The following is a 7970-nucleotide window of genomic DNA, read 5'->3' as shown; positions in this document are numbered from 1 at the left end:
ATTTAGTTTTTCAAGAAGTTACTTTAAGACTTTGGAAATCCCCACCCCATTCCTAATTTCCCCCACCTCCTGCTGAAACTCCCCCCAAGCCTCCCCTGTCTCCTCCTCTCCCCACCCCCTCCTCGTATGCCTCCTCAAGGTTTCACAGCCTCCAACAATGATCGGAAATGAGCTGTCCAACCCCGGGGCGGCCCCCTTCTGTAAAGGTCACAGGTCCTGGAACAATGTAGCCGCTGCCTTTCCACCAGACTGGAGGCAATGAGATAGAGAGGACCCCCCCCTCTCCCTCCCAGAGCAGGAGAGTCATAAGGAAGCTGTCCATTTCTCTTGGCAGGTCTCTGAAATTCTTATCGCCCCTTAACAACACCCCCCCACTCCTCCTTCTCCTTGTCCATCCCTTTGCTTTTCCTCTTTTCGCAAGATCAGGAAAGGGATGTTAGTAAAAAGTTCAACTAGGTTGAAGTTAAGGAAGAGAGATAGGAGTGGAGAGAGAGGGATTTTGCAGAACATGGATTTCTTATGCAGCAGAAGGCATTCAATACTGGAGAGATATACGCCACCTCTGATTTAGAGCCGCAGCTATATCTAAACGCTTGCCTCGGGACACATGAGGATTGATAGCCTGCTTAAGTAGAAACTAACGGATTCAGTAGGATGCCCTTCTACAGCTTGTGCTCTCAAGTTTGCAAAGATGCTTGAAACAGACCGCCCAGTAACCCAACAGTGCTACCATCTATTAATCTATGACTAGTTTAAGGGCGTCTGCCAAGAAATAAAAATAATAATAATAATAGTTTATGTACTTAACTCTTTCCATATGCTGTTCTGTGGAAATACAGAGTGAGGGGCAGCAGCTTGAGTCATGAAGGATGTATCCTTTTCTTTCCCATCAGTGTATAAAGGCAGAACTGTTTCTCCCTGCTCCTAGAGAGAACCACAGTTTTCTTTAGGTTTTGGTGCCTCTAAGTCTTTATATTAACTGACTATCATAGTGAGAACAGTCTCAAGCTTTCCTCCAACAGTATCCACAGTATAGTAAGACTATAAAACAAGGACCAGGACCACCTAAAACAGATTAACAGATTAAAATGCCCTTGCCTTAACTAGAAGTGACCATAGACAACCGTGGGATGGTATGAGTGTCACTCTTCAATAGGCACCAGTCAGGGTTTAGTGAGAGAGAATTGTGCATAAACAAGTGGTTTATTTTGGGCTACCAGGAAGGGCAATCCTAGACAATACAGGAAGCTAAAATGTTCAACAAGGATTTTAGTCCATTAAAAAATTGAGGACAGGAAGAGAGGAACAGACACAAGCCCGGTGTCACATCCGTCCCACTGACACAGAGTATAATGGGAGAAAGCAGAGGCCATAAGGTACGACAGAGACAGTTGCACGTTTCATCTGTATGAAGAAACTCAGGTTGTGGATTGCAAGCTTCCCAAACCGGCACCCACGTTTCCTCAAGAGGCCAGCAGGTGGTGCCACTCCCACACGAGCAGGACAATAATACTCTGTCTCAAAAAAGCCCCCGACAAGAGCAGACAGACTGGATTCGTGCTGAAAAGAAATAACAAACAAAAGTACATACGGCAAAATCCGCATACCACCAACGAAGCTGGAAAAAACAAGGACGGACAGTGAGAGAGCATTCAAATTCCTTATCGTCGGAACACACGGTTGCGAAATGAAACTTAGCGGGTGGTTTCCTGACATCCGCACTCCCCCCCACAGTCCTGTCTGGTCCTCAGCACTGTCTTCTACACTTCCCCCAGCTGGGATGGCTCTGGGGTGAACTGACTGCCCAGCTCTGCTCACTACGCAGGTGTGATGCTGCTGCTCAGATACATTAACATGTAGAGTGCTTATATACACATGAAAATATTGAACACAGACATATGGGACAGTGCTGGTCCAGTTCAGGCAGGCTCATCAATACTTTATTACCCAGTACTGGCCCAATTCCGATAAGCTTTTATATATGCCCCTTTTATATACCCCTAATCTGACCCAAGTCCAATACAACACCTATTTCACTCCCTATAGATCTGTGACATCAGGTATTATAATTATAATGTTATTGAGAATATTACTTTATCCAAGCACAAATCAATAATTATTTTAAAAATAACTAAAACATTACACATCATAAAAACACAAGCTATAAAAGAAAGCTAGGCACAATGTAAACACAAAAGCTATACATAATGTACACAGTAAACAGTGCTTTAAGGAGGTGTCCTATTTCAATGTAGACTCTAGGATTTTGAAATATAAACCCAGTAGGCATGTAGGTAACGCTCTTTACAGTATGTTAAATAAATGAGCAATACTTCAACAAAACTTATTTTTTTAAAGAATAATTTTATTAACATTCATTTATTGTATACACTATCACTTGAACCAATTAAATGTACTGATAATTTCAGTATTCATTATTAAATAAAACAATATAAATATAGAATTTATACAAATAATGAATAAAGACATTTCAATTAATACCAATATACTCTTTGAGCTGTTTAGGCATGTTTAAGTCCTTATCCTCAGTCCTTTTTAAATCTCAGTCACTGTCCAGTGTATTGTTTTTGCACATTAGCCTGGGATTTGGGGGCCCTGGCCTTATGACCCCCCCCCCCCCTCTGTCAAAAGCACTGAACTACAGGCTTAGACATATTTTCATCTGTGGCATTCTGTCCAGTGAGGGTTTTGCATACTGTACCTGTTAAACTTTTGGTAAAGTCCATCTTGTAGCACTGAACTTAAACCAATGAATAACTAATGAATAATGTAATAGACATTCCATGATTTAGGGGATTTTCCCAACAGAGTGTTGCTCATAATAATGTATTTAATTGAATGATTTGTTCAGTTTTTTGATTTAGTAGTACATATACACTCACCTAAAGGATTATTAGGAACACCATACTAATACTGTGTTTGACCCCCTTTCGCCTTCAGAACTGCCTTAATTCTACGTGGCATTGATTCAACAAGGTGCTGAAAGCATTCTTTAGAAATGTTGGCCCATATTGATAGGATAGCATCTTGCAGTTGATGGAGATTTGTGGGATGCACATCCAGGGCACGAAGCTCCCGTTCCACCACATCCCAAAGATGCACTATTGGGTTGAGATCTGGTGACTGTGGGGGCCAGTTTAGTACAGTGAACTCATTGTCATGTTCAAGAAACCAATTTGAAATGATTCGACCTTTGTGACATGGTGCATTATCCTGCTGGAAGTAGCCATCAGAGGATGGGTACATGGTGGTCATAAAGGGATGGACATGGTCAGAAACAATGCTCAGGTAGGCCGTGGCATTTAAACGATGCCCAATTGGCACTAAGGGGCCTAAAGTGTGCCAAGAAAACATCCCCCACACCATTACACCACCACCACCAGCCTGCACAGTGGTAACAAGGCATGATGGATCCATGTTCTCATTCTGTTTACGCCAAATTCTGACTCTACCATCTGAATGTCTCAACAGAAATCGAGACTCATCAGACCAGGCAACATTTTTCCAGTCTTCAACTGTCCAATTTTGGTGAGCTTGTGCAAATTGTAGCCTCTTTTTCCTATTTGTAGTGGAGATGAGTGGTACCCGGTGGGGTCTTCTGCTGTTGTAGCCCATCCGCCTCAAGGTTGTACGTGTTGTGGCTTCACAAATGCTTTGCTGCATACCTCGGTTGTAACGAGTGGTTATTTCAGTCAAAGTTGCTCTTCTATCAGCTTGAATCAGTCGGCCCATTCTCCTCTGACCTCTAGCATCAACAAGGCATTTTCGCCCACAGGACTGCCGCATACTGGATGTTTTTCCCTTTTCACACCATTCTTTGTAAACCCTAGAAATGGTTGTGCGTGAAAATCCCAGTAACTGAGCAGATTGTGAAATACTCAGACCGGCCCATCTGGCACCAACAACCATGCCACGCTCAAAATTGCTTAAATCACCTTTCTTTCCCATTCAGACATTCAGTTTGGAGTTCAGGAGATTGTCTTGACCAGGAGCACACCCCTAAATGCATTGAAGCAACTGCCATGTGATTGGTTGGTTAGATAATTGCATTAATGGGAAATTGAACAGGTGTTCCTAATAATCCTTTAGGTGAGTGTATATATATATATATATATATATATAAATATAGTTTAGTTATAAAATAACACAACATTTTAACAATAGACTTTAAATGTAGGATGCTTTGTCCCAGGGAATATGTAGAAAAATAATTACCCTCTGGAAGAGCCACTGGAAAGCTAGACAGCAGATCCCGCCTGTAAATAGTCCATAGTCATTGATGTCATTAAAACATTTTTGATATATTAAACATTTGGGGGCTAAGAACAATATGATGTTTATGTGTTTTGACTCATTGGTCTTCCTCAGAGCATCATCATTGATCTTCAAACAGCTGTCCTTCAAACATGAAGTCCTTTGTGGCTCACCATGCAGAGTGCTAGTCTCAAAGTTTGCATCTTGGTGGAGCCCCTGTCTTTTGGAGATCTGTTGTTTGTGTCTTGTTTTAGTGCTGGAGAGGGCAGGGTGAGGGTGATATACCAGATATTTGAGAATGTAATAGTAGATGCTTGTGTGGCTCACTGAATGAAGTGCTTGCCTGGAAACTGAGAGGATCTGGGTTCAAATCCTGTTGGTGGGCCTTCTGAAAATATATTGTTTGTGGTATTTTAGTGTCAAAGGGGACAGTGTAAGGTTGATATACCTGAACTTTGACCAAGTTAACACTGAGTCCTTTGTGGCTCACTGCATGGAGTGCTGGTCTGGCAGGTAGAAGGAGATGGGTTCAAATCCAGGCTGAGGAGCATGCTGTTGAGGTAAGTACATTAAGATATACAATGTTAACTGTACTATGTGTAGATACCAGGGGTTGGGTTGGTAGAGAGCTAGATGAGGGGAAGAGTAAATGGTGGAGACATCTGGACTAGATGAAGAGGACAGTTGAGGGGTGGGCTGGAATTGGCTTGGAAGACAAGACAGTAGAAGTGTAGGCTAAGCTGTGGGAGAGGGGTGGAAGGGTGAGCTAGAATGTGATATAAAAATGTTCTCTCTCCTTTTGTTCAGCTTAACCATTTCTCACTTCAGCTATTATCCTTTTCTGGCCCACCCCACTCTCAATTCCCTACCCTCTCATGTTGCCTAGGTATCTTATCCTACCTCTCATCCATACACCCCCCCCACTATCTATGCTTAGTACTCTTAACAAAGGTTGGTATTATGTACTTACCTCATCAGCAGACTCCTCAGCCAGGATTTGAACAATGATCCTCTTAGCTTCTAGACCAGCACTCCATGCAGTGAGCCACAAAGGACTCACCTTTTAGAGGATCAAAGTTCAGGTATATCAACCTTGCACTGCCCCCTCTGGCACTAACAACATCACAAACAACAGGTTTATTTCTTCAACCAGGATTTGAACTCAGATCCTTAGTACATCTAGGACAGCACGCCATGCTGCAAGCCACAAAGAACTCAACTGTTAAAGTATCAAAGTTCAGGTATTTCAACCTCACACTGCCCACAAAACACAATACATAATCAACAGATTTTCAAAGAACAGGACCTGCACCAGGATTTGATCCCAAGTCTTGCAGCATCTACACCAGCACTCCATGCAGTGAGCCACAAAGGACTCACCGTTCAGAGGATCAAAGTTCAGGTCTATCAACCTCACACTACCCCCTCTGGGGCTAAAACACACCACAAACAATACACAAGCAACAGATTTTCCAGAGACACATCCTACACCAGGATTTGAACCTAGGTCCTGTTAGCATCTAGAACAACATGGCATGAAGTGAGCCACAGAGAACTTCATACTCACTCTCTTGTATATCAAGCCCCCCCAGCTTTAAGGCAAGTAGTGAGCCACAAAGGCTTGTCCAGTTACCTGCTCAAAGATCTAGTATATCAACCTCACTCACCCCCCTGCACTAAAACAATAAACAAGTAACAGATCTTTAGAAAACAGGTGCTCCACCAAGATTTTAATTGAGGACTTATTAGTTTTAAGACCAGCACTCTACATGGTGAGACACAAAGGTATTTACTTATAGGTGTTAGAAGATCTGCTATATCCACTGCACAGCCAACAAATCAAAGCACAAACAACAGATTCATGGAAGAAAAATACAGCACCTGGCTTCAAACCCAGGTCCTGCAAGATTTCATGCAAAAAGGACTACATGGTTGGTTGGTTGCTTGAATATCTTCAATACACTGCCCTCTCTGGCTAACCTCCATGTTCTACTAACTCTAAGGCAAGGACTTGTCTATTACCTCAATCATCTGGTATATCTGCCTCACTGCCCCCTGTGGCAGTAAAACAAAGCATTAGTAGCACAGAACAAATACAATTTCAAATGACAACAACTGAACCAGGATTTGAACATATAGCCTTCCAGCTTTCTGAACAGTCAGCAATGCAGTGGGTCTATAAAATATTGACTTCAAATGTGATTCATGATCTTGAATATCAAACTCACGTTTGCCCCCTGTGGCACTAGCACCACAACCTCAATTTGAACTCAAGTCCTGCTAGCTTTAAGACCAGCACTCCACATAAGCCAAAAAGCTCCTCTTCCACATGTTCAGAGATCTGGTATATCAGCCTACCACTTCCCCCTCAGCACACAAACAATAACATCTTGAAAAGACAGCAGGTCACCCCAGTTTTGAACCCACAACCTGCGGCCAGTGACCACAGCAGTGAGCTACCGGGGACTAACACCCTTTTCCCTCCATGATCTTCAACTTCACACGGCTCACTTCTCTGCCTAAAACACAGCACCAGCAAGATACATACAGCAGAAAATCGGCAGTTCTGCTTTAACATGCTGCCACACACCCCGGCCACAAACACAGCACTATAAATCCAGCTTCTACATCATTGTGGGACAGGGGAACAAAACAAAAAATTGTTGAAACCTGCGAGTGTTTAGTGTTAATTTTGCACATTTCTTTTTCGTAAAAATTCATGTACTGTGGGGAAACTTGTGTGTCCATTTCTGAGTAAATAAGAAATGGTGTATATTGCACATTCAGTCTATAGTCTTATTAGGTCAGCTAAAAGATGACAAAAATAAAGAACATTACAAGCACAGACTATTTACAGTAAGGACTGCTGTATTCAAAATTGTACTTTCAGATCTTTGCGTCTCTGAGAATTAAATTTCCTACCTATACTTGGTGTCTAAATTCTTTTGAAATAATACATCAGGTCAAACTTCTTTTCAATGTTTCTTCCATATCTGTAGCTCAAACAACTGGATCCACATGTAGTTTAGTTTTCATGTATGAAAATAAATTGTAATGCCATTCCTCGCTGACTGTCAACGCCTTCTGCGATCGTTGCTCCAGCATCTTCAGCTGACCTTGCTGGCATCCTGAGGTGGTCGTGAGATCCTTCTCTTAAATGACCAATACAGAATAAAAAAACAGTCTCCTTTACATTTTTTAATTGTTTAATTTTGTTTTTCCGCTGACAATTTTAGAAAAATATCTTGTATAAATATAATAAATTCCCGATTCGATATACTGTATTCAGAATTACTTCCAGTAAATATAAGTAATTCTACCTGTAGCAGGCGATTAAACGTGATTAACTTGATGAGTATGAGCAAAACAATTAAGTGAAACTGTAGAATAAAAGCAACCACAATCAAGTTTTCAGTGACGCTTGCAGCTCTTGCTGGGTTATAGCCGATAATTCTTAAAATTCTTTAAAGACTTGTTATTTTGAAATACTGATCCTGTAATTGGGCATTATTTGGACTGCATCCACAGCTAAGATGGCTTTCCAACCAAATTCGTGCCAGCTGCACTTAACGTGTGCGATTGCTACGTGGATTGATCCACTCTTGTGTAGTGTTGATAGTGCTTGAATGAAATATTTTGGCAGCTACACATTGTGTCATCCCACTGTCCACAGAGCTCAGGGAATGAATCTAGAT

This window comes from Amia ocellicauda, chromosome 20 (assembly GCF_036373705.1).
Source record: "Amia ocellicauda isolate fAmiCal2 chromosome 20, fAmiCal2.hap1, whole genome shotgun sequence".
NCBI classification, from domain to species: Eukaryota; Metazoa; Chordata; class Actinopteri; order Amiiformes; family Amiidae; genus Amia; species Amia ocellicauda.
This window is presented reverse-complemented; position numbering follows the sequence as displayed.